Here is a 26499-nt window from a genome sequence, read left to right as displayed (position 1 = left end):
CTTCCCCTACCTCTACTCATTTATCCTTCAAGCTATTTCTAACCACAAACTATCAAAGCAAAAGGGTTTCAACTTGCAGCCACATCACAGAGAGGTCCCGTTACCTCAAACCTTGTCTGGTGCTTGGAAGGTAATTTTTTGCTGTACTAAAACCACATGTAACATCACTCACCCTGAAGTGTTTTAATCAGAAATGGGTGTTTCTGATTCTGCTGCTAAGAAACAGACCCTAAGAAACAGGTATTTACTTAGATTCTGCTATTGGGTTTTCATGAAACAGTGAGAAGACCTCCAAGCATGAGATTCCCCTGTATGTTCTCCTTCCCAAAGGCCTGTTTTCCAACTAACTTGTTTTATCTAGATGGAATATGGCTTGTGGGTCTTGCATACCACCCATTAACATTTAATATCCATTCAGACAACATGGGTTGGTCTGTCCTGTTAAGGGAGCCTGTGGGTCTGACTGTGGAACCCGAGGGATCTGGAGCTCTCGAGCCCATCACCTGCATTTAATTCTTTGTTACCTATCCCGATATCTCCTGCAAACATGAGGTGTGATGTCTGTGTTGCATTTTTCCATAATGGCACAGTAGGAGCCAGAAAATGACTGCTGCTTACTGACTGGTAAGAATTTAACACTTTTTCTCATGTGGAACCTCACCTTAGGATCCTTCATAGCCTCCACTGAAAGATGTGCTCCCCTTTCTACTGTGATAAGTTGTCACTCACCAACGTTCCTTTGTGCTACCCACAGGTTTATTGCCATGACTACATCTAAACAAAGACTTTTCCTCACTATCTGGGCATCCCCTCCTAGAGTTGATGCAGTTGGTGGCAAAATTGCTTTAGACAGTTCAGCTTTCATGATCTCCTGAGTTTTGTGGAATGACCTCTGTGCAAGGATTTTTGCCAGTGAGAAATAAAGAGAGGTCATGAAAACATCACAGTCTTAACTAACTCCATTATGTTGGCAAAGATTTTAATTGATATCAGAATGAAGATAACCATTTTCACTGGCAGAAAGAGGAGTAATTTGAGTCAGTACTAATGCAGAAAGCCTCCTGGGTTTTTTAGGAACCATTATGATATGCAATCACATGCAGAAACAAAAAGCACTTAATTTCTCATCTTATTAGTAACTTTTAAACAGTCCCTAAAGCAGAACTCAGCAAAGATCTCCCTCTGGCAATTGATACAGCCTCAAGATCTGTTTTACAGCTCAGCTGAATTTTACTATTTACTGTATTTAGAAAAACTTGTTTCAGCTTTAAGGTTTGTTCAAATAGCTGTAAGATCTGATGTCAGTTTTTAATTATCATCTGCATTCTGCAGGCAGCAGCTTTTCAATGTACACATTCCTGCTGATTTATAGTCATCCAGTCTCTCAAAACTTTGGTATAACTTTTGTAAAACTTTTGTATAATTTCTAGCAATTACCATGGAAGGGTGCTTTAATACTATGCACTCTTGACCCTACCTCCAGTCTACACACTGTGCACAGCCAGTAGCACCAGTAAGATGCAAGCAGAATTGTCTAACATCTCCTCATAGAGCTGTGCCTTCATCTTGCAGTCTAACTGGGGTCCCATGCCCCCATATCAGATGCTCTGATGGTTAGAATTGAACCATGGGGATGAGGTGTATCTGAGATATGGCTCAGCAAGGGCCAGATCTCTTCTGTAGAGAACAGAAATGTTTCTGAAGGAGCTCTTTGTGCTTCCTTTTGGGGAGTGCCACTTCAGATTGACTCTAGTCTGATGCACATCTGCATCTCAGGCCACATGTTCAGTTTCATCTGAAAAGAATCCAGTTTAGGTGCTCTAATGCTTATGCAAATTTGGTTTGGATTATATCAAATTGGCTTGGATAGTAAGAGAGCAATTCTTTGTGAGCACTCTGAGAGTGCAGCTATGCCTAGGAAGAAGTACTGCTCTCCTCATGTGAATAATACTTTCCAGACTTGCATCTTATTTGGATTGTATTTCTTAGTAATCTCTCAGAGCTCCAAAGAGAAAAAACATTATTCACAAATAAACACATCTTTAGGTAGCCAGTGAGCTTACAACTGTGTTTCTTGTCCTGTTCTCCTTTTACAAAGACTTTTTGTTTGGAATTTTGCATAAACAGAGGAACTGGAGTAGTAGAAGTCAGTGCTCTTTATAGATCCTCACAGTAGACATCTGGCTGTAGAAGAGCACGCATGCAATCCTGCTGTCACAGCTGTCTGTGTATGGCACACTTTGTAGTATATTAGCTATAGAAAGTTTTTCCTTAGAGAAGCAGTTACTGATAAGGAAAGTTGGGTTTGAATTAATAAGGTTTCACTCTTCTGTAACCTTAGACCATCTTTACTGCATCAGTCCCAGGCAGTTTGATTATTTGGTCTGTGTAAAGACTTCAGGCCTAGTGAAGAAGTTGATGATTTTTTACTTGGTAGTAGTTGTTTTGCTCTGTGTTCTGGTATTATGGTATCTATAAAGTTGTTCTGTTAACTATATGTGGATCAGTACTTTATTTTCTCTGTCCTGTTCTCAAGACCTGGTTATTAGTCTTCTAATTTTGCAATCTTTTTTTAACACAAGCATTTTTCTGTACCTAAAGTCCAGCATTTGACTGTACTGAGCCATATTTAACTCTTTTTTTTGTGCCAGAAGTACCATGACAAACATTAAAAAATTAACTATTGTACTATTGTATTAAGTTATACACTAAATGAACAAGAACTAGGGAGGGCCTGTTGTGTGAAGGGTCTTAACAGGACTTCCAAACTTGTTCTTTAAGTGGTAATTGAGAGAAATACAGTGGAGAAATACGAAAGAGAGCATCTGAGAAGTATTTGGATCCCTTCTTACACCGGAGAAATGAGAGAAAGGAAAGAGAGTCTGAACACCAGAGAGGAGCCAGCCATAATTCAGGCCATGAGTGAGAGTTTAGGCAATGCAAGTGAAAAAATTTGATCTTACAGGTGTCCTACAAGAGGAAGCTGCACATCCTTGAAAAAGCCTGGCAGAGTGTCAGGGACAACACCCGAGTGACAGTGCTAGGGTAAGAACAGCTTTGCTTAAAGAAGGAGGTAGAGAGGAAGCAAAACAGAGAGGTTTTTGTTTTGACCATCTTATATCAATGGTAGCAGTGGAACAGTTTAAAGAATGTTACAGAGGAATGAGCTAAGAGGTCTATGTATATCTCAAAAAATGAGAAAAATCTTCCTATTTTAGGAGAAGAGACCTCCACAAATCTGACCAAATTAACAGTTAGCCTCAAGTCTTGTGACAAAGATTTCAGTGCAGTGACAGAGGGGTGCAGAGGAGCAGAATGCTTTGGATGCTGAGTTCTTTTATGTGCCTGAAAGGGAAAAAGGGAGAGAAGAACTTCAGGTATCTTAGTTTATAGAACTGGATCAATTGACAATAATTCCCAGAAGGAGTTAAACATTTTCTGGGGTTAAAGTGAATCAGAATCTGTCCACCGTGTGCTGGAAATTCCCTGAGTGATTTCAGTGGTCATTAAGAAAAGGGAAATGGTTCTTTTCTGAGTAGGAGATGGTGGGAGACAGGAGTAGACACCAAAACAGTGCCACAGGCAAGTATTTATAACTCAGCTCTGTCCCCACATTACAGGATTCCTGCCAGCTGAGGAGGGGACAAACTTTTTTTCAAAGGCTTTATCTGTTGAGAAGGGTCTTTTTAGTAACCATTGTGACACATTGTGACTGATAACACAAGAGGCTGAGATAGTTACAGTTGTATTAGGAAGATTGCCTTCAGTTATGTACAGCAAGGGCAAATATAGGTAAAGCTTCTGATAAAAAGTGTTCTGCTGATAAATAGAGCTTCAGTTCTTCTGCAGTCACCTTATTCCCAGTCCTGTTCCCCTGGCCTTACTCAAGATTTTGTCTCTTCAGTCACATACCTCTCCTTCACACAAAGTGTATTTAAAATTTAATTTGAGTGATGAAATGTGTATTTTAAGCAGTGACTAATTTTAACATAGCTTACAATTGCAGAATGCTATTTCCAGTGTTGTTTTAATTTAATTCAGTAACACAGAAATTAAATTTAGTTTTAATTAGTACAAATATGATGTTTAGACCAATATTTTCCAGTCATGGTTTAGTGACTTTTCAACTCATGGTTTGTAGGCCTCTGCAAGTCCACAGAGTATTTCTGAGGGATCTGATAATCATGATATACAGCCCTGCTATCAGTGGGCTTAAACTGGCTGTGTAAATTGCATATATGTTTATATCTACATGAAAGCATTTTATAGATATGTAAGTTAAAAAGTCTTTGAACTCTGTAACCTAGAGGAACCTCTGCTTTATTTTCTTTGTGTAGCTTTTCTTCTGAGTACTGCTTGCCTACAGGCAAGGTGTAGCCATCATCCCCTGGGCCCTAGCAAGCTGTAGAGCTTGTGCTGGGGTGAGAAGAAATATAACTTATCTGTCCCAAGCTAGTTTCTCCATCAAAATTATAGCAAAGTTTGCCTTTGGAGCAGCAGGCAAAGGACAGGACTTGAGGAGTATTGGTGCTGTTTATCTCACTGTCCCAACCCTCAGTGTCTGTGCAGTCCTGCTCTTCCCTGTTGTTGCTTCTGCTGACTTTCTATTAACCTCTCCTTGATGCTCTGGCTGCATGAAGCTTTTTCACTGTTTTGTTCCTAATCCTTAAGGTAATCATAATCTTTCTGGACAGCACTTTATTCACCCATCCACCTGCTCCCTGGTGCTAAAGACATCTGAGGTATTATAGAAGATTACTCCACTATTTAAGTTCTCTTCAATATTGCTTTTTGCTTTAAAGCTCCTGTTCTGGCCATTGCATCACTTTGCATGCTCAGTGCAGATTCCTGTCAGCCCAGAATAACCCAACTTTAAGGTTATTTAGTTTAACCATAGTTTAACCTTCCAGAGGCCATCATTCCCATATGCCTTCTGCAGAAGTTCCTTACTGCTTATTTATGGGAATGCATTTCCACTTTTAGTTTATGTTACATAACTCCATATGCTTAGTGAAAAATTCTGCTCTGTAATGAAAATTTTTTAATCTGCAGAGCTTTTTGAGTGTTTTGGAATGAAAATGATGGTGGTGGGTACAGAATTTAAAGCAAATCCGGTCTGCAATTAAACACCAACCCACAGCAGTAGCTGCTGGACTCAGCTCACCATGTAGTTTCCAAACAAGCTGACAGCAGTAGGAATTGTGGTTTATAAAAAGCTGCTAGCAGTGCTGAGCTGGTGAAGAGAAAGAGGAAGCTACAACGGGAAAGAGAAAAAAAGCACAACCAAAGGCAACTTCACTTCTCTGCCTTTACTGTTTTTTAAATAGATTTGGCTCGAAGTTGCTGTTGAGGGTGCTGTGAAGAACAGTGGCAACCTCACAAATGGGGAGCCCCACCAGATTTATCCCTTTCTGAACACCACCTGCAAACCATGTCCCAGTTCCAAAGGGCTTCTTGATGTTTTGGTGTGTGTATGTGAGAATCTGTGTCTGTACATAAGTAGCAATGTACACTGTGTTGCCAGAAATATTGCTCAATAGTGTGCCAGTAAATAAGCTTTTACTAGAACAGCTTTTGCCATTTTACTCCTCTTTTGCATGATAGGTTGAGCTGTTCTCTTGTGATTGTTTCCTGACATTCCCATCCACTTCAGGCTGGAGGTTTCACTTGATTATTCCTCTTGGCCTATGAAAAGTAAAAGATTGCTTCTTGTCCTCAAGCCAGCAGCAGTCGAAAATTATCAAAGGCACTATTGATTGTATTGATTGTATTGTCTTGTAGTGGGTGTTAGGACTATGGGAAGGAGCTCTTGGAGAGCTCAGCTGGGGACTAAGGACTTCCTTTCACTTTGGGAAGGAAATCCAGGTGATCAGAGGATCTCTAGCCAGAAGGCTGTACCTTAGGCCTTATTACAAGGGCTAAATCAGGTGATGGAAGGTGAAGGTGCATTAAAGGGAGAGTTTAACTGGAAAGCAAAACCCAGAAAGCAGAGGAATAGTGGGAGAATCAGTTATAGTCTCCTTTGTTTTGTGTCATTCTGGGATCACACCTTTGATTCTCTGTGTTCTAATTGAGATGGGATTAACTTTTTGCAGAGTTAGTCAGAAGGCTTCAGGAAGAAGAAAGCATTGCAGGAAAGAAGTGAGGGGCTGGGCAGGTTAACAGCACTTTGTGTCCCACTGCGTAGCTAGCTCTGAAAGGACCTGGCAGAGCCTCTCAGAACACACAGAATCAGAACTACAACTGTACAAAGATGTCATAACCTGCCCTAGGAAGAAGGCTGCCATTGGCATGACTTAGAAGAACTGGACATGATCTTTGAGGATAAACTGAGGACATCTTTAATCTGCAATCAACCTATGTTGTTGTATTGGGTCACAACACTAACCAGCCCTTCCCTGGAAGTGGGAGACAGAAGGCAACAACAGAGCACGTGGATCCCATGACTTCCCAGCAAATAGACTGCTGAGTGTATTGGCAAAGGATTTTTTAAGGACTCAGACCTTATAATAATGATTTATATTCCTTTATCATTGACTCTTTGGCATCAAACCTATTATGCATGTTTATGCATGAGAGCAGGATGTACAAAGGTCTTTGGGTGCCACTGTATATAGCAAACAGCTCTGAGTTGGTATGGGATCTGCAGGAAAAAATCAGGATTTTTTTTTTTTTCTGAAACGTTAGCAAGCTTTCAAGAGAGACAGTGCTAAAATCACTTACTCTCTCAAGTTACTTCCTAACCATGACAGGATGGCCTAATTCTTCTTCAGAATCTCCTTCAGAGAACATTCCCCATTTCTTTCCACACCGCAAGGTATTTATATAGTCATTTTCCTGCAGGGTCCAGTTTCTTCAAATTATATTAAAAACTGTGAAAAACCAAACAGAAAACATACCTTGGAAGTGTTTGTTGCTGAGCTTTGCTACTATTTTGCAGTGGCTTTGGTTGTATCTTTCTGCAGCATATGCTTATGCTCATATCTAGAAGCTTCTACATAGAAGGGAGTAAAGAGGTTTCACCCAAGCTAGAAAGGTTTTTGTTTCACTAGTTTCTTCTTACAGTGTTGAGAATGTATTACTTGTTCTCCTCATTTGATTAGGAAAGAAAGCTGAAGAGCAAGAGCTCTTTGAAAGTAATAGGGTTTTTTGCAGACTTCTACGCAAGAACAGAAGCTCTTGTTCTTCCATTTTGTCCAAATTAAAGAACTTGTAGGCTCAATATACACCCATGGTCTTGCTCCTGAGCAGAGACAAGAGGTTACCTGGAAAATGAGAATTGGGAAAATTTTGAATTGGGATTGAGCCCAGCCCTGCAACTTTTCACAAATCAATTATTTTATACAGTGAGATGAATTTGGTAAATTCTGGGAAATTCTGTCACCACAACTTTTCCTCTTTAACAGACTAAAGATTTATCTAACTGATAGCTACCAGCTCAAGCTGCTGTTCATGCCCACACCACCTGACCACCTGAAATGAAAACACCAACATTGCATGAAAGGACAGGACTGCCAACCAGGAGTGGGCTCTGCTGATAGTTATCTTCCTGGGAAAGAATGAGGTTCCAGATTGCCCAACACCACATGATTTCCCTACAGCTCCCACACCCTGCGCTTTGCTGGTGCTGTCCACTTGGGTGGTGATCTGTCTCTGTTTTTATCAAACCTTGAAGAAGAGAAGAGTGGGATCCTTTTCGTTAACTTCTTCATGTTCTTGCTGCTGATAATCAGTGGATAAACAACTTTCATAACAACCCTGCACCCCCCACCACTCCCACCTTGCAGTCTGACAGTTGACTTGATGGTTAGCCACGGACCTGTAGCAGTCTTGGGTAGCCAGCTTCCAGATAGCAGCCTGCCTTTCTGGTCAGCATGGGCTCTGTCACTCGTGGGATGTGGTTCTGAAGGACTGGGCAGGTTTATCACACAGGTCTGTGAAGGCCTGCTTCCTCCTGCAGAAGTTTTGGAGCTGCTGTTGTACACCAGTAGCTGCAAAGTTAGGTGGCTTGATCATCTGTATTAGCTCAGTTCCAGAAAACACTGCCGAACACCTTGGGAAAGTTAGCATCGTTCATCATGTCATCCAAAATGATGGACAATGATACATCCACAGGTGATATATCCCTAGATTGTGTCTTTTTTAACCACCCTTCACATCTTTTAGCATCACATTTCCTCTCCAGTCCCAAGACCTGTCTGCACCTCTCTACACTGCTTCTCCATCTGGTAACCACCTGAGATGAGGTGATAAGGAATTAGTCTGTAAGCACCATGCTGGCTCCATATTGCTGCAGACTGAGTTGTGTGTCAGCTGGTCACAGATGTATGTGATTGGGGACTGCAGTCATTCTGCTTTTAAATAAAGCAAAAATGCACCCCAGACTATTTTTCAGAAGAGTTTTGCTCAGTGGTATGGTACAGAAACCTGGATGTGCCTTTTCTTACTCTGCTCTTTCATATGCAAAGCCCTGGGTCCAGGCAGCAAAGCAGCTTTGGTGAGGGTGTCAGAAAGGAGTGTGAGTAAAGAAAGAGATGATTGAAGGTAGAGCCCCTGAGCCATGTGAGAAAGACATCTCACAGCATCTCCTCATTTCTTACATTCTCCAGCAGCACCAGTGTCTTCATCCTATGAACTGGGAACCCAGGAACCCTACATTTTAAGCTCAGGGAGCTTCAGAATAAATCAGAGAGTGAAAAGAGGAGAAAGTGAAACAAATGCAGTGCAGGGAGAGGAACTCAAACTCTTTCATATTCACTTCTCTGTAAAAACTCAGGGCAGGCCCATGACAAGAGTTCAGAAAACAGAGACATTCATTGGTATTGAACACTGGTGTAAAACACAGCTGAAGATTAGGGCCAGCAGGCAAGAGCAGGAAGGTGTGAAGGTCCAGGAAGAGGACCATGGTGTGCAAATATTTGGGAGTGTTTTAGACAATATTGCTGTGTTTCCAATAGCTGCTCAAAACCAGAGGTAATGGAATATAACAGCATTGGCTAATATGTATGGTAAATGCACCCAGCACAATGTAACCTTCAGCTGGCTTGAACCTATGGTCACTTTAAGGCATGAGACTTTAAATAAGATCAAGGAGTAACAGAGGTATTTGGTCTAAGTAATAGTCCCTGTTCTTCTCTGGGCTGGCTTCAAATGCCAGGAGTGACCATACAGACCTCCCCAGGAGGTTCCCTCCAATTCTTCCTTATACCACTGCTCCTTTCAGCCTTAGGAGAGATTTTCTAGGTTCTGATTTTCTGTCTCCTTTTAATTTTGCATAGGTCTTGTTCCCAAAATGTAGGTTTGGGCTGCTTTGGGTCATAGTGCTGGAGACAACAGCAAGGAATTAAAGCTTTAATGGTGAAAGAACCTGAGGAGCTTGGGTCTGAACTGAAACAGGTTAAAAACAGTTTACCAAAACCATCTAATGCTGTGGTGGATAACTTAAAGCACAGAAAAAAAGATGAATACTTAATTCAGTAAGCTTAATACATGGTAAAATGTGCACTGTGTTTTCCATGCAAGATTTCTCAAGCATATTTATTAGAATATGTTGGCTAACAGGTGTCAGCCTCAGTGTTCTAGATACTCCAGGGCCTGATGTGAATCTGCAGCTCAAAGTGCAGTATGAATTTAACTGGTATTTATGTGTTGGGTTTTTTGTGTGTTTTTTTGTTTGTTTCTTGCTTGTTTGTTTTGCTTTTTTCTTTTTGTTTTTTTCTTTTTTTCTGTTGGGTCTTAGTTGGTTTTTTTTCTTGCAAGCAGGTGCTTTAAATACTAATTTCAGTTGTGAGAGCACCCTGCTCAGGGAAGTATATGCTCTAATCCTGGTAGTACTGTAGTAATTTTTAAGTAGGTCTGGAAATTGTCTTATATTGATATGAAAGTTTTAATAATAGCAAGCAGATAAAGTTATAACAGGATCCTACATCAGAGGACTTTTTTGGCAACTTCTTTTTCCTTTTTTCCTGTCTTTTACCAAAAAGTTCCCTTCTTTTAGCAACAAACTGAGTTTAGAGTATCCTTGAACCCTCCAGTGGTTTGAATGTTGATTGGTCAAAAATCTATGTAAAGGTAGTTCTGTGCTTCAGGAACCTTCCTGTCCACTCCTGTTACTGACTTCTGATTTTATTAAAAAGTCTTATGATACTTTGGGCCTTTAATTAAGAGAAAATATTTCTTGTAGGATATATCTCAAAGCATGGAAATTAAATGAACAGAAAAAAATCTTTTCCAAAAGTGGTATCATTGTTGAACTAATCTGTTGTGGTCTGGCCCTTGATTTTATTTTTTTTATTTTTTTTTTGTATGCTGGGCTTTCCCCACCTTCTTCTCAATGCACAAGCAGCCCAACACCACCAGAGTTAGAGTTCCAGCTCTGGAAAGCTTTGGGATTTTCAGTGAGGATGGGCTGGTGATTCATTTTGAGCTCTCACAAGACAATCATGCAGCTGCCCCTGTTTCAAAATCAGCAGCCCCGCCAGCTCGGCTCCATCAGCCTTGAGAAAACAGGAAGCAGCAGGGCCCCCACAGGAAGCTCTGGGCTCTTACCCCCACCCCAGCACTGAGCTGCCCGGCCTATTGCAAAATGTTAACAGAACACTGAGGGGACACGGAGAAAGAGAGGAGGAATCTGCTGACTTTTGGGTGTCTCTGCAGTTTCTCAGGCCTCTACCTAACCCAGTCACCAACACATCCCAAGCACTGCACCACCCCTTCTCTCTGGGAGGTTGCTCTTAGCCAGAACAAAAAGATGCAGCTATTATTTTTCTGCTAGATGTTTAATTTTTGTCCAAAATGCAGGTTTGAGAATCTAGTCATAGAATCATAGAATTGGCTGGGTTGGAAGGGACCTCAGAGATCATCAAGTCCAACCCTTGATCCACTCCCGCTGCAGTTTCCAGCCCATGGCACTGAGTGCCACATCCAGTCTCTTTTTAAATATCTCCAGGGACAAAGGTCCTGGAAATCAACCTATCTGTAAATTCTTGCTAAAATATCTGATTTTGTGAACGGTTCAAGGTTTTCCGAGCTGGAAAAAAAAAGACTTTTCTACAGAAATACAGTAAGAAGCTTGTTGTCTGGAGGGCCAAGAGGCTGAAAGATAGAACTAGAGAAGGTGGAGAGGACTGCACTTGGTTCCTCATGATTAACTATGCAGTCATTTCCCTGGCAACATGGAAGAAACGGGTGTTTCAGGGTGGAGGTTTATCTGCATAGCTTGTGATTGGGGGGTTTGTCATATTAAACAAGAAAATCTATTTCTCACTCTCATGCTTGCAGAGGCAGGACTGCAACAAAACACTTCAGAGGGTAGAGGTACCTTCTGCAGGTAACAGGAGGAGCACAGCTCTAAGGAGGAAACACCATTCCTTGGGGATGCTGTGGGGCATGGAATAGAAGTAGGAAAGGCTGAAAGAGAACAGGATATTCCACAACAAGCAGAAGAGGCAAGATAGATACAACGTGCAAAAAAACCACTGGATACTGGAGGGGTTTTTGTTGTATTTGGGTACTAACATCATCTTGAAAACTTGTTCTGCAAAATCAAAGGTGAAAAAGAGCAAGTTGATAGGCTGGACAATGGACAAATAAAATTTTAGTAAAGGCTTTTAAATTCAAAAAGTAGCATTTGTGAATTACAAAAGCTTCTGCAGAAGGGGTATAATAATGAGAAGGCAAGGAGAGGATCAGGAATGGAAGGAGAGGATCAGGAATGGAAGATGATGTTAGCTATTGAGACTGAATCTAGCTATTATTTTTCTGCTAGATGTTTCATTTGTCCAATAAATGCAGATTTGAGAATCTAGTCCTGGAAACCAAACTATTTGTAAATTCTTGCTAAAATATATCTGAATCATTTTGAGAACTGTTTTTTCCAAGCTGGAAAAAAAATTGTTTCAAAATTAATAAAATTTGAAATGCAGAAGTATATAATTTTGGCTTGAAATAAATGTTTCATTCAACTCACAATTAAATCTTGGTAGATTTATGTTTTCATTTGAAATTTGAAAGAATTATTTAGAGTGAAAATTAGTTCCCTAGCTCTCTTTTTCTTTTTTTTCTTTCTTTTTTTTTTTTTTCTTTTTTTTAGTTATTTATTCCCACAACTCCAGCCAACGTAAGAAAAGCAGTCAGATTTCTGACATCTGGTCTTCAGCATTACTGGAAGATGGAGAATATTAAGAGCTGTGTTGCAAGAGTCCTGAAATGTAATTTACATTTACACAAAAGGTAAATGTAAATTTGAAGCCAAAGTCACCAAAAAATTAGACAAATATCTCTAGGAAGCTGACTTGATTTTTCTAAAGCAGCAAAATTGTGTGTAGAATCTTTAAGTGATGTTGGCTGGATCTGGGTTACAGACAAATCTCTTATTCAGCAGGGTGGATAAATGCTTTATCTCTTTGTTTCTCATCACTAGCTCCCAGGTGTCTTCTTTCTCTGCCACAGTTCACTTGATCTTACTCGGTGGCAAATGGAAATGCAGTTCTACCAAAAATAAATTTAATTTTATTACCTGCTGCTCTTACTATGGAGAGTCTTCTGTCCAGATTCTTGTTCTCCACATTGCTTAAGAATGGAGTTTATAAGACTTTCGACACAGCTTACTTTTGAAAATACTTCATTTGAGATGGAAACTTACTAATACTTCCTTTTGAAGTAACTCATTCTATAGAGATTGTTTCTGTTTTGCACAGTCACCAGCAACTTCAGTTTCTCTTGTACCTTTCCTCATTACATTAACTCTCCTAGCAGAGAGAAATCTCGATAAAGCTCATGGCTTTTTTCCTACCTGCCAGGAAATACATTTTTATTTCCAGTGTGCACAGACACCTGTGACATGACTATTACACTAGTAGCACATCCATGCTCTCTTCATTTTGATCTAACACCTCTCTCTGCTGGTTATTCTGTCTGTTGCCTGTTTGCAAGGTTCTAAAAGTATTAACAAAATCACAATCTTTACTGGACAAAATGTGTTCTGCTGTTCATGTCTTCCCTCCTGAAAACTATGCCACAGTTATCCTGTTCTCTTGGTGGCAGCAAAAACTATGCCTGGTCCTGTTTGTTTCTAATAAAATGTCCCACTTCACACACAGATTTGCCATGGAAGTTTTAATGAATTCTCTTTTCCTGTGGACAGACAAATCAGCTTATCCTTAAACTCCTACTTATGCCTTGCCACTCTTGCCACCAGCTCTTAAATTGCAGCTCTGCCTTCATTCTTCTCCCTTTGGGAATATTGTGCATGGACTTAAGGTTGGACTTGTGGGACTCTGTCTCCTGGCCATGTGATTGAGAAAAATAGCCTGTCCTGAGGAAGGAAGAGATTCTTATCGTGCCTGTTACTGTGAAAATCTGTCTTGGAAACTAAACATTCATAAACAAACTACTCCACCAGTTCTTCCTCATTTACTTTATTCAGCTTTGACTGCAACTCACAAGTTGCTTCCAGATGTTTTCCAGAGGTTTGACGATGTTTTCCAGAGGTTTGATGATTCTTCTCAACCTGTTTCTAGCTTAATATTTTGAGGCTGATTTTTCCTTATGACTTGTCCAGTGTGAGCACTCTTAACTTCTGCAGATTAAGTTCAGAGAGGAAAAATCACACATTAGTATTAATTTTCATTGTACTAAAACACAGAAACAATGAATATGATGGGGAAAACTGGAGGTTCTCAGCTCTTTTAAATTTTGTGTGCTTAAGCTGGATCATGGTCTCTGAAATTTCTACCTTATTAGTGGTCTAAGATGCAGTATGAAAATAATCAAATATGTGAGGCAAGATATAGAAGGACAGGGGTGCATTTCATGCAAATGAGCTCAGGAAGTGTTCAGGATTAGTTACTTTTAAGCGCTTAGGAAGCTGAGAGATTTTTGTTGTCAGAAAGACTTTTTTCCCTGCTTCTCAACCAACTTTTTGGTTGAGTTGACTTAGCCCTTTACAAGTCATGTTGGTACCAAACTGCCCTTAAAGCTAGAAAAACCCCCTACTTTTCTGTGAATAGAGATGCAGGTGGTATTAAACTGTATTGTGTGGGAGCAGCTTGGAAAATGGAAACCAGAAAGCAGTGTTTATAATTCTCATGTGGACATGATCAGTGGTTTGAAGAACAAAACCTGTCCTCCAGGAGACTGAGTTAGTTAGGTGTGATTACATTTCAGGCAGTTTTTTCTTGCTGTTTATCCAGAGAGAACGATTTCAAAATGCCAAGCTGCTGCTTCCCCTCTTCCTGGGCAGGCTCTGATCTGGTTGCCAATAGAGAAGGCCTCAGGTGAGGACCATAAATCCATGGCTTTATTCTCTGAAAGTCAGAGGCAGCTTTGTGTCTCCACTAGCCCTTCTATAATACAGGTTTCTGACTCCAAATCCATCTGTTTTGACTTTTTTTTAATTTGAGAATGATTCTATACACTTCATATTGTCCCTTCGTTTGTCCTCTTAAATTCACTGTCAAGGTGATCACTGGGGTTATTCTGTATCTGCTGTACTTTGAGCAGTCAGCAGCTTCTTTTAGCCCTTAGTACCATGATTTTGCTAAACTGGAACTCCATAGGACACATTTTGTGCAACGCAGTTCAGGTTTATTCAGTTATTTTGTTGTTTGGTTTTAAGTATTAATTGCCAAAACTGACAAAAAGCCTGACAGACCAAAGAAGAATTGAAACAATGGAGAAAGAAAGTAAAATGAAGGGAAGGCTCAAAACACAAATTCATCACTTTCAGACTACCATATATTTTAGTCCATCAGTTTCATGATTCAACCCCAAGTCAAACCCTTTTTGTTTTATTAACTGAAGCATAATTTTGTTTTAATTCAAACTCTGACTCTGTTTACTGTTTCTACAGTGTGAAAGGGAAACAGTTTGTTCTCCCCTCACACTTAAGATTAAATGACAGAGCTAGAGCTACATTCAGTATAGAGCTGGCCTGAGAATGAGACTTTTGTTTGACTTCTTTGTGACAATTTTTAGCAGTTTGAACCTTATTTAACATTTTACTTGTCCCAGGTTTCAATTTTGCAGATGCTCATGGTACTTCTTCTCTTTGAGCAGACAGATGAGTCTGAATCAGGTAACAGAATGGTTGGACAAGGTTGTCAAAGGACAATGTTTGCTCTGCATTGGGCATTGCAAAGAAAGAGACTGCAGCTGCCTGTTAAACCCACACTTGTTTGTTCTGTAGCCCTCAGGAATGTAAGTACTTTCCTTACTGCATAAAACTTCAGGAGATCGGGTAGAAGATTTTCCTTAAGGTGGGTTAAGAGCCACTTTGAGGAAATCAGCTCGGATCTTCCCTGTTTTTTCAATGCCTTGTGTTTAGTTATTTTATTTTTTTGTTCCATTAAAGAGTTAAAGATGGATTTTGGTGCAGTATCTTCCTGATCCACTACTTCCAGTCTCTAGTCTTTAGAACCATCAGTCTTCTTCTTGATGAGTATGTGCAATGAAGCTGGGCTTCATTTAGCATTTGTATTTCCTAGGAAGAAAAATAATTAGGGCTTGCATGAAAGGGAAAAAAGGAAAAAGAAGAAAAAAGAAGAAAAAGGAAAAGAAAAAAAAGAAAAAAAATTATATATACAGCAACCATAAAATTTCTAGTCTGCATTTTTTCCAGTTGGTGGTAAGCTTGACCGTATCTCTCCCCCACCCATGCAAACCCTGAGCTTTGTCTCTGCAGGTCACAAATGTCATGATTTTGCATTTCTGCCTGCCTGTGCTGGCTTGGGTGAAGTAAAGCAGTGGAGCTTTGCAGAGCAGGACAGCTGGGTGAGATGCTTTTTGCTCACTCAATTCTTCCTTTCTCTTTCAGAGTGAGTTGCACTAGTCCTTGTGGGAAGGAAGGAGAAGATGGCAGTTTTGCACAAACATTCTCAGTTACTGCTCTTTTCTTTGGCAATCTTGGCTTTTCCCCAAAGGCTTCTGTTTCTTCCAGCTCTTCTGATCCATGTTTTAGGTCACTTTCTTTCCTAAGTCTCTGAGTCCCAGCCAAGCACAGTCACTCTCTTTCAGTACAATGGAAAATGAACCTTTGACCCATCCAGACCCTTTGGAACACCAAGGCTGTAACAGACTACAAAGAGACATGGAGGTATGGCTGCTGCTTGCCTCTGCTGGATGGATTTTATCAGAAAAGGTAGTGCTGATTTGTATCACTCAGCCACACCAAGGTTATAGAGAGAGAAGCAAAGCCCCAGGAGCATAACAGTCGGGCTGCTCTTAACCTCAACCTTTATCTCTCAGAGCCAGCTTCCTTCCCACACCACAAGCACCACGTGTTGCTGTACACTGAAGCAACACCCAGCAACTGAGGTCTATCTGCCCAAAGAATGGAAAGGGAAAAGGAGGATGACCTGAACACAAGATGGGTGGGCAGCACGAGGACTAACAACTGTGGAGCAATGCTCTGAAAAAACAGTGCCAGTCACAGTGTGTGAGCTTTGGCGTGGTTGGAATGGGCTTTTTAATCAGTCACTTCTTTTTGTTTCAAGCTGTTATCTTCACTGCTGTGTGAAGAGAAGGGAATTTGGCTACTGCTGAACAAAATGAGAGAAAACTGAAGGAATCAGAGGGTTGTAGCACCTGCTTCAACCTCCTGAAAGGCCCCTGTGACTAAACCCAGTGCCCCCTACAATTCCCCAGGGGGATACAGGCATTGTGCCTGGAGACTGGTGGCAGCTTCCACAAGTTTCCATCACTAAAAGGTCACATCCCCCCACATCTGATTTGAAATTTATTGACCCCTGCAAATAAGCAGGGAGACTGACTGTACTCTTGTCTGCATTTTCTGTAAGTCATCTCTCAAGGGAGAAGAGCAATGCTTACTAGAGGCCACAAGGAGTGAGGCCTTGGGTGGGGGATAAATCCCTGAACAGATGTGCCTGTAGAACAAAAATTTTTAAAAAAGGTGTTTCTAAAACCTAAGGATAAAAATCTGAGTAAGAATGTGTTGGTGTTTCCTACTGAATTAGACAGGACAAGTATTTGGTTGTTGAAGGCTTCGTGATCAATATGTTGCAGAAATCAGAAGAATATTTCTCACCCTTCCTCACCCTAATCTGCAACATAAAATGCTAAGTCGTTTATAAACATGAGATGGGGTAAGCAAAAAAACCCCAGAGACAGCTGCACAGCCCAGCAGCTGTGACACACACAGGAAATTTGGATGGAAAGAACCATTAGTGCATTGAGACCATCTCCTCGCCTGCTGGCAGGGCCAGCCCCCTTTCAGCAGACTGAAAAAGCAGCTCCATCATGAGAGATGTGGGTGGCATTAAGATTTGGGCTTCTTAAATAACCTCTCAGGGAAAAAGATCTTTCAAATATCAGTCCCTGCCTCACCTTTTCTAATCTGAACTTGTGTCCACCCTGCAACAGAAACAGGCCTATTCCCTATCTGTCAAACTGGAATTTTCCTCTGTATTATCCAAATAATGACTGTTCCTTTGTTGTTCTACAGCAGGCTCAGTTATGACAAAACCCACCCTAGGACAGGCATTTGATGACTAGAACAGCTCTTTTGCTGCCAGGTTGTTGAGTGATGGATGTGTGTCTTTGATGTTAGAAGAAATAAATGGCAGGAGAGACTGGACATGCCTCATGGCCAACATGCACTGCTCCCATCAAGCCTCAAATATTACAGTTTTGCTTTGCAGACCATCTGCTTATCCCCTCAGTCTCTTGGGAATGGAAAGCATCAAATGGTTGATAAACACAAGTTCAGATTTTAGAGACTTTGTGACAAGCCTGTATGTGGGTCATTCTGATTTTCTGCTGATAATCTGACTACTTTTATATTAATTCTGAGGGAAAAATCCAAAGTAAATGTTCCATTTGTAGCTGGATAAATTTCACAGCCATTGAGTGTTCAAGAATATTCTATCCAGAATGAAAACCTTTTATTTTATCTTATTACAAACTCACTGGAAGGTACTCAGTGGAAGTTTTTTGAAGAGCCACAGCTGCAAAACAGCTAAAGAGCACTGGCAAAATTAGAGCTCTGAAGTTTCGTCTGGCTCTTGAGCCCAGTCTATCTTCCCCATCTTGCCAAACATAGAAAACCATGTGTTTTCTGTCAGAGTCCTACAGCAAACCATGTGGAAAACAAAGAGCTATAAATAACTCCTCCCCAGCATGAAAGGTGACTAATCTGCTGCTTCCAATAATATAAGCCTCCAAACCCCAGAAATTTTTCTTTGCCTTTACCTGTGCTTTAATTAAAGCCCCATTTCTGTGCTCCTCTCCTGATCACCTCTCTCTTGACATCCCATTCTACCACATTTTCCATCTTCAGATACTTGCAGATGTCCTTTTAGTTACCCATAACCTCCAAATTACTTTTGTGCAAAAGTAGATTTCATAAAATAATCTGGAATTTCAGACACTAATCCAGGAGGCTCTGATCCACTGCTTGGGGTCTGGCTGGGTGTCATCCAGGCTATGGGGTTAATTTTCTGGCTCCTTGACTCATTGGCCATCTGCTTGGTCTCTATGCTTTTATTTTCCCTGTCAGTCACGGTGGGGTTTATGTCCAGTGCCTTCTTTGAAGTTAAATGCTGTGTCTAAAGAAGCGTGAAATGTTTTAAATATGTTTATCTAAAAAAGAAAAAAAAAAAAAAAAAAAGAATGTAACACTAAGTACTGTTGTGCTGTTACTGCCTCAGAGAACAGTCAGCTGTAACTCTGCTATGGGGCTAAAACTCAATGCAGGCCTGGGGAACAAACACAGGGAAGGATTTCCTCATGTTGTCACTGCTGTCACTCACCCTGTAGCTGTTGTACAGCATAAATCACCCACTCAGGCTGGAGTTTGCCTGACACTGAATGGAAATACGGTGCCAAAAGTGGTGACATCTTTAGTAAGCATATGGTAACAATTTCAGCAGCCTGTGACATGGTACCACAGCTCCATAAACCTCCACCTCAACAGGGCACAGCAGGATGTTTTCTCTATGGTATTGAATTGGTAAATTTGAAAAATACATAGAGCACATAATAGGGAAATTTATGCAGAGTTTTAAGGTCTGTTTTTAACTAACCACTTAGTAATGACCATGTAAGTATGTTTAATTTTGAGTTTTGTTTTAGTGTGTTGTGAGCCAAACAGTCATAGCTGAACTGAGCAAGTCAGATGATTTCATTTGTTATTAGAAATTTTTCACATGACCTAAGTCATACCATCAATTTAAGTCACTAGCCATATTTTTTTAAATTTATCTTCTTTTGTCTCCAATAATTTCTTCTATAGTTTCTATCATTCACGTGTTAGATGTGATTTCAAAATATGCTACAGAATTTTTCTTGCTCATACATGATTTCTCACTACTGCTAAAATAACAACAGCAGTAACAACTCTGTAATGTGTTGAAAATATCTTTTTGTGTCATTCACAGTATTTCACAATTCCAGAGTAGTTTGTTATTTTTAATTTATAATGTGTCTTGATATTATTAGGGTGAGTCATAGTGGGGAAGACTTGTCAGCAAATGAAGAACTGAAATTTTAATTGCTTTTCCATATTTTCTTGTTGAGTACAGCTTTGTCTTTTTGTTAGCTGGTTGTAAAATAAGAATTTGGAAGAGACCAGCAAAGGAACACTATTCCAGTGAATGAAATTACAGCTTTCTTTTAATTTTTGTGTTTTCCTAGATTATTCTAAGTGATGTCACAGTTTTAAACTGGGCTTCTGCAAGAGAGCTATAGATCTGTAGATCTATAGTTTGGATATTTCCCACTCATACTTTAGCCAGATGCAGTCTATGTATTAGTTTAAAGTCAAACTTCACTGGGCTGCAAAAATCTGACCCTGAAAAGCATTCATCAGCACATGAGAATTTAAAATGCTTATGACTTTATACATAGAAAATCTTGATCACTCTGAAGGGTTTTTGGATGGCTTGATAATAATCTCTTCCTTTCCTTCTGTTTTGCCAGGTATCTCAGACTTCCTTTATGACATAACTTTGGTTCCCTGTATAGTTTGAATATTTCATTTCTCTGTAACATGTTGTTCTCTGGGCATCAGTGTCTCCCTGACTATAGGCTGGGCTCCCTCTGCCTCTTCCTTTCTGTGTCTTTCCTGCATCTTTCTGTGTTGTCTCATGCTTTCCCAATCATGGCATTCCATGCACCTCTTTCCTCAGCACTCTGGGGTGCTAGGAATCCAATTTGCAGTGCTGAAAGGGCAAACCACAGCTCAGCTCCATCTCCAGGCTTTGGATTAAAGCCTGGTGAAACCCAGCATGCTCACACAGTATTTTTGCACTACAATTAAGGTCTCTGCAGGAGGACAGCTTTTCAAGTATGCAGTGTATCACCTGAAAAATTCCCTTGGGGTACTGACCTTGTAGGCAAATCTCTTAGAAACTGGACCCAAATGGCTTTTCCTGGTGAACTCTCCAGGCAATGTCTGCTCAGCAAGGGTGTCTTTCAGTAGGCTGGAATCAAACCTTGGTTGTACATGTATTTCATGGTAGCCCAAATGAGGAGAGCTCAGCCCACCTCACCTGAAATTCCAGTGCAGGAGGACACAAATCAGTGATTCCATTTTAACACAGGCAGGAAACAGTGAAAGGGAGGGGGCCTTGTTTCTACAGCATAACTAACATTTTTGTGACTCCCCTATCATGATTCAGCAGCTCTGATGTCAATTTACAGTAAGAAAGGAGATGGGAGATGGGTCTGTGTGGGAAGCAGTGTTGACAAAAGCATCTTTTGTACAACTTCCTCTGGGCTCCTCAGCTGTGTTATCAGGGGTGGGCAGCTGTGTAGGACAAGCCCAGCATTAGGGGAGCAAAACCCCAGACTGCTGAGAAGAGGTCTGTGGCAATAGCAAGAAATGAGGGTGGTAGATAAGATTTCAGACTCAGGATCTGTGATCTTTGTGAAGCCACTGGCTCCACCAACCAGCAGATCCATTTTCCCTCAATGTAAGTAAATGCCTGTGCTGGAATAAATGCAGGTGTGTGAGTGTGTGTTCAGATTTTTCAGTTTTGTCAATTCCATCGTTTTCAAACTTTTCAAGCTTCCTGACTTCTGAAAGAAAGAGAAACTGAGGTTCCACATGACCTCTCAGTGTGACAAGAGTTTTGGCTTCATGGAATATAAAATAAAAGATAAAAGATAGTGTGAAGTTATGGGGGGGGGGAATAGATTTGGCAGTACTGCATTTCACCACTTTTCTCAGCTCTCCTGTCTCTGTCACTATTGCATCTGATACCATCCATATGTAACTCCACTAAGATCAGTTTTCTAGACCTCTTCTTTGTGACACTAATGGCTACATCCCAATTTTCTCTTCCTAAAACTTAGATTCTGAGTTGGTCCCTCCACAACCTTTCTTGCACCAGGCTACTTGGCTTTTCCTTCTAACCATTCATCTTGTTTCTGCTAAGTGTACTTCTGTCTTGCAGCTTCTCATCTGTGCTCACAGCACCAGGAAACCATTGCTATGTACTGGATTGCTCATCTTGGATGTTGTGTGTGAGTTGTTTTGTGTAACCATAACTTCAGACTTCTCACATGTCTGGTAATAGTAAATATTAGTTGAGCTTCAGTGGCAATTCTCTGTTCTTGTTCTGAATTCTCCATTATAGTGTCTGACACCAAGTTTCAGCATTGCCTGTGGCACCCTCACTGCTGCTCCAGCCCTGAGCTTCTTTGCCAACTAGAAAAGAAAAAAAACAAAAGGGCTTCCCCCACCTACTTTGAAATACCTCAGGTGAACTTTGCTATCAGTTGTGCTTTATTTAGTGCCAGGTTTATACAACTTGTGTCACCCTAGACAAACAGAAGTGGAAAAACCCTAATCTCATCATTTTCTTCTGTCTCTGAGAATGTATTCCAGCATGCAGCATGTCAGACTGAAACACAGCAGGAGATGATCTCCTTGGCCTTCTTACCTTCTGTTTGTGCCAACCTGCTCAGTAGTTTTGTATTTTACTCAAATGGAAACTGCACAGATTCATCAAGAGTCTGAAAGGAGATTAAACCCCTCTACTCTGTTGTGACATCCTCATAAGCAGAAACTATACCAGGCTCTGATACCTGGGCTTGGAATTTTTTTGGTGAATACTAATAATGGATCCTCCTCCATTTTAGAAGTTGGAGAATTGAATTGTGTTTCTGCTGGCTTGGTGTGAGCACTGTTCTGAATCACATCATTTCTGTTTTGGGGAAGATTTTAGATGTCATGAGCCCATTCCTTATGGGGCCTGATGTTCAACTTTTTCTGCAGGCCATGCCTCAAACCCTGTGAACACTGATCTTACAGCTCTGCCAAGGGGTGGCTACTACACTTCCAGAGTGTGTAACACTGTGCAGCCTGGAGCTTTCAGCACTCAAGGTGAGTGACAGCCCAGGTTTCACTGCTCACAGTAACTGAGAGTGAGTCTTGGCACTAGAGTATATAATATGGACCACACTAGGAAAGGAGGGAGGGAGAGAGGGAGATCTCTGTATAGAGAATGAAGGTGTTGGTTATAAAGGATTTGTATGTCTGCAACACTGATACTGAAACACCCATGCTGAACTGCAAAGGGGCAGGAACCATGGGCTGAACCCCATAGCCATGAAGAAGGTGTGTTAGGCTGTAGGAATGAGGGGTTTCATTACTGAGCACAGAAGCACATAAGAAAGCCCTCTTTCATGGTCAGAACCCAGAATTTAGATATCAGATAAAGATACTGTATCAAACACATAGCACATACTGATAACCCATCTTAGCAGGGTAATATTGTGGCCTCATTGTTTAAGTTTGAAATCTCAGCAAGGAATAAACCCATGCAGGTCTTCTGCTAGAGGTCTGGTTTCTGCTAGACCTTCCAGCACTACTTGTTGTTTGTGGTTATTTAGATTTCCCTTCCTTTTCTCGCTTACATTTTTTGAGAGTGTGTGAAGCTCCTTTTCAGGGTGAATCTCAGTTCTAACTTGTATAAATCCTCTGTGGCTCATCTGCCACATTTCACTCACGAGCCCTCATCTGCTCTCTGGAAATAATCTTTCCCAGACCAGGTCTCTTTTTTTGTTCTTCCTCCAGCAAGACAGTGAAAGTTGCCCAGGTTAAATAGTCCTCCCCAGGCAGCCCAGTAATCCCTTACAAACTGGTGAGATGCTGAGAGCTGTGCATCTGTGCATGGAGACAGGAGCAGAGGAGCTACTGGGGCTACTGGACAAACTTGTGGTGCACACAGAGTTAATAAGCTGACAGAAGCACTGAGGTTTACATCTGAAAAACCAAATATAAAAATAATATGATGAGTAAGACTAAAATTCCCTGTTCTGAGCTTCCATGGGGCCAGCTCCCCTCCCCCACACACTGAGGGCTCAGCAGTCACTTCTTCTTTTCTGCTGTGCCTTGCAGAAATGGGTCCTTGGATGAGTCAGAGCAGGACTTCCAGGCAGTAGTGTTACTGCATTTGGCTCCCACCAAACAGCAGGCAAAAATGCCCATTCCTGGGGCCTCAAAGCCCCTTTCATATACACAGAGGACTGTCCCCCTGGTTCACCTGCTAACTGTTTTTTTCTGAATCATAGGATCATAGAAAACCTTAGGCTGGACAGGACCTCTGGAGGTCACTTAGTCCAGTCTGCTGCTCAAAGCTTTGCAATTAAATCAGGCTGCTCAAGGTTGAGGCCACCTGAACTTATGAAAATCTCCCAAGTGATACCATAGTACCATGGATGCCTCTTCAAGTGCCATGCCACCTTTTTAGGGAAGATTTCTTTAAAATCTTCTTGCCCCCCCCAGTCATGGTCTGTCCCTGTTTCTTTACTTGACCCTGCACCATCTGGCAGTGCTAACGCCCTTTCCAGAGATTTTGCTGAGGTTCTGGTACCTTCTCTTTGCAGTTAGTGCACTTTCAGGTGTCCCACTCTTTTCCTCAGAAAGTGAGCTTCTGTGGCTGTAAAACAAGAAAAAGAACATTTTAAAATGTTTTAAGAAAGTCCTGAGGACATGAGTGTGAGGAAGCAAGACACTAAGTTGCTCTGATCCCTTTTAACTTTTATAGCAGAAATTCAGCCACCGACATTTCTTCTGCAGGAAAGAATATCCCCCCCTGGTGTCCAGGGGGACAGACTCCTCCGGGGGTCCTCTCCTTCAACCAGAGCAGATGCTTGGCCATGAGACACTCGGTGTCTGACTCCCCCTGAAGCTGTTCCTGGCTGCAGGAACATCTCCCATGGCGTCAGTGTCACCCCCTGCGGCACTGGGGGCTTTTACATTCACGGTACCCTGGGACTGAACTGCTTGCTTCCTCTGGCTATGTGGAAGATCAGATCGAATCCACCAGCTGTATTTTCTTCCTTTCCCTGACACTGGTGAAATTCCCCGTTCCCCCAGCGAGAGCCGCTTGAGCTCAGGCCCCGGCAGGGAAAGAAGTTGCTCCGGGCGCAGCCACCTCGTTCCGCGGGCAGGCAGCACCTCCCTGCGGGAATTCTGCACAAATGCAGCTTTTCCGGGAGCTCGGCACCCAGCTGAGCCCGGCGAATGCCAGCTACCGGAGCCAAAAACCTCAATAACCCATCAGGTGTGTGAGAATAATTGATTTTCCGTTTTTCCTTTAATATTTACCCCATTTTTTTTGCTTCAGTGCTCTGAACGGATTTTTTTTTTTCCAGAGAGGTGGCCAGCCAATAGTGTACTTTTTTTTTTAATCAAAGTAGGACTTAAAATATTAATTAATTAATGAAAAAGTAATGCTTTTAAAATCAATCTCTTTGCAGCATTTGTCATTAATTAAATGTCTCTACTGAGAGCTGGAATGGATTGCCCAGGGAGGTGCTGGAGTCACCATTCCAGGAGGTATTTAAAACCTGTGTAGCTGAGGCACTTCAGGACATGCTCTACTGGGCATGATGAGATAAATTTTTTTTATCTTTTCTTTTTTTTTGGTTGGGGTTTGTGGCCATAGACTGATCTTCAAGGTTTTTTCCAGCCATGACAGTTCTGTGATTCTGTGATTGAATTTTTCAGTAAGAAAATTATTTGTCCAAAAGATGTGCCAAACTCCACAGATACCACTCAGCTTTTGTGGATGCAGAACATGCCATCCTTTCAGTGTCTGTGCATTAGGTGTACTCCACACCTCTGTCTTCATGGATGCCAGTGAGCTGTAATGGGTTTATATTTTTTTTCTGGAAAGCTGTTTCAGTTCCACTATTGCCCCACTCAGGCAAGAAATGTATAAGACATGACAATGATTGCAGACAAGGAAGAGAGTTGCAGACACCCAAGTAAAGATGTTAGAGGCAAGAACATGTTACAAATCAAAGAGAACTAGATGTATTGTGCCTGGTTTTGTTAGTCTGCCTTTAAAAGTGATCTGCTTTTTTTTTGTCCTCAGCTGAAGAAAAAAAATTAATAAAAAATACAGAGACCTGAAAGTCATGTTCAAAGAAATAACGCTGAAATGGCTCTGTGGCTTGGGGAGGCAGAAGGTCCCAGCTCCAGTCATTTAGTCACTATTGTGACAAAGTACCTGCTTCTGGACCCAGCCTGCTGGACTCTTGCTTTTGCCATACTGACCTCTAGAAAATCCACTAGTTAAGAAGTCAGTACCAGTGAAAAAGCCCCATGTGATGCACAGTGTAGTAGCAGCTGCCACCTGATGACACAAGCTGCTGAGTACACATTTCATATGCAGAGTACACAGAATTCTTCCTGTGTTGGCCTATGGCAGGATACAAATTAAACTGAATTTCTGGCAGGGAAATCCCACCTTGCTGAAGTCAAGTCCCTTCTCTGATACCACTATTGATTACAAGACATTCTCAGTGTGGCCTGGTTTACCTGAGGAGATGCCTGTTGTAACTGTGATAGTTCTGTGTATAATCCATCAGCACAGGGAACTCTTGGTGAAGGTTGGTGGCAATGATTCAGGCATTAGGAAGGTAGCTGTGGAACACAGGAATCATCCATCTTATGATATCCAAAAACAAAAATGTGAAATATTTTTCTGTTGAAAATTCACCTTCAGAATTCAGCTTCCTGTACAATTGCTCTGCTTGTGCGTGGGAAAGGTGTAAGTTTTCTTCAGCTGCATCTGCAGTGCTGTGGCAGGAAGGATTGGATTCCCGTGGCAGGAACACAGAGTGGCTGAAGCAGAGCAGGGTGATGCTGCTGGATGAATCCCTGCCTCCAGGGCATGACAACGCTGTGATGTCAGGAGGCTGGGGACAAGCTGGAGAAAGCAAGCATCAGCACCAGCACCGTGCCCCTGGGGAATGGGATTCATCCCAAATCGTAGTGGGAAACAAGATGTGTCTTGGGGGAAATGGTGAGAGAGGGAACTAAAAGGTACATTTGTATGTTTTGAAAAGCGTACACATAGGAAACCATGTAACTCCAAACTGTCTCAGCTTGTACAGAAGTAAATCTTTGTTCTCCTCGGACCTGGTTTCTTGAGCATGTGCAGTTTCTGAACCTCTCTGTAAGAACCTGCGTGTTCGTCACTACTCCTACTCAGAACATTAGGGGCTGATGGAGTTCGGGGGTTC

The 26499-nt window shown here is 41.4% G+C and overlaps 1 long non-coding RNA gene across 1 annotated transcript in view; it reads left to right on the top strand.

Annotated features, from left to right (window-relative positions):
* The window catches only part of LOC115598467, a 28286-nt gene extending 2224 nt beyond the window's left edge, over nucleotides 1-26062 (top strand). The window contains exons 3-4 of the long non-coding RNA XR_003987680.1: nucleotides 22238-22345; nucleotides 25980-26062. This is a non-coding gene — a long non-coding RNA (uncharacterized LOC115598467). The remainder of the gene's footprint in view (nucleotides 1-22237; nucleotides 22346-25979) is intronic.
* The last annotated feature ends 437 nt before the right edge of the window (nucleotides 26063-26499 follow it).

Source organism: Calypte anna, chromosome 5A (assembly GCF_003957555.1).
Source record: "Calypte anna isolate BGI_N300 chromosome 5A, bCalAnn1_v1.p, whole genome shotgun sequence".
NCBI classification, from domain to species: Eukaryota; Metazoa; Chordata; class Aves; order Apodiformes; family Trochilidae; genus Calypte; species Calypte anna.
Note: the sequence above shows the minus strand (reverse complement) of the source record. Positions and strands in the feature narration are given on the sequence as shown.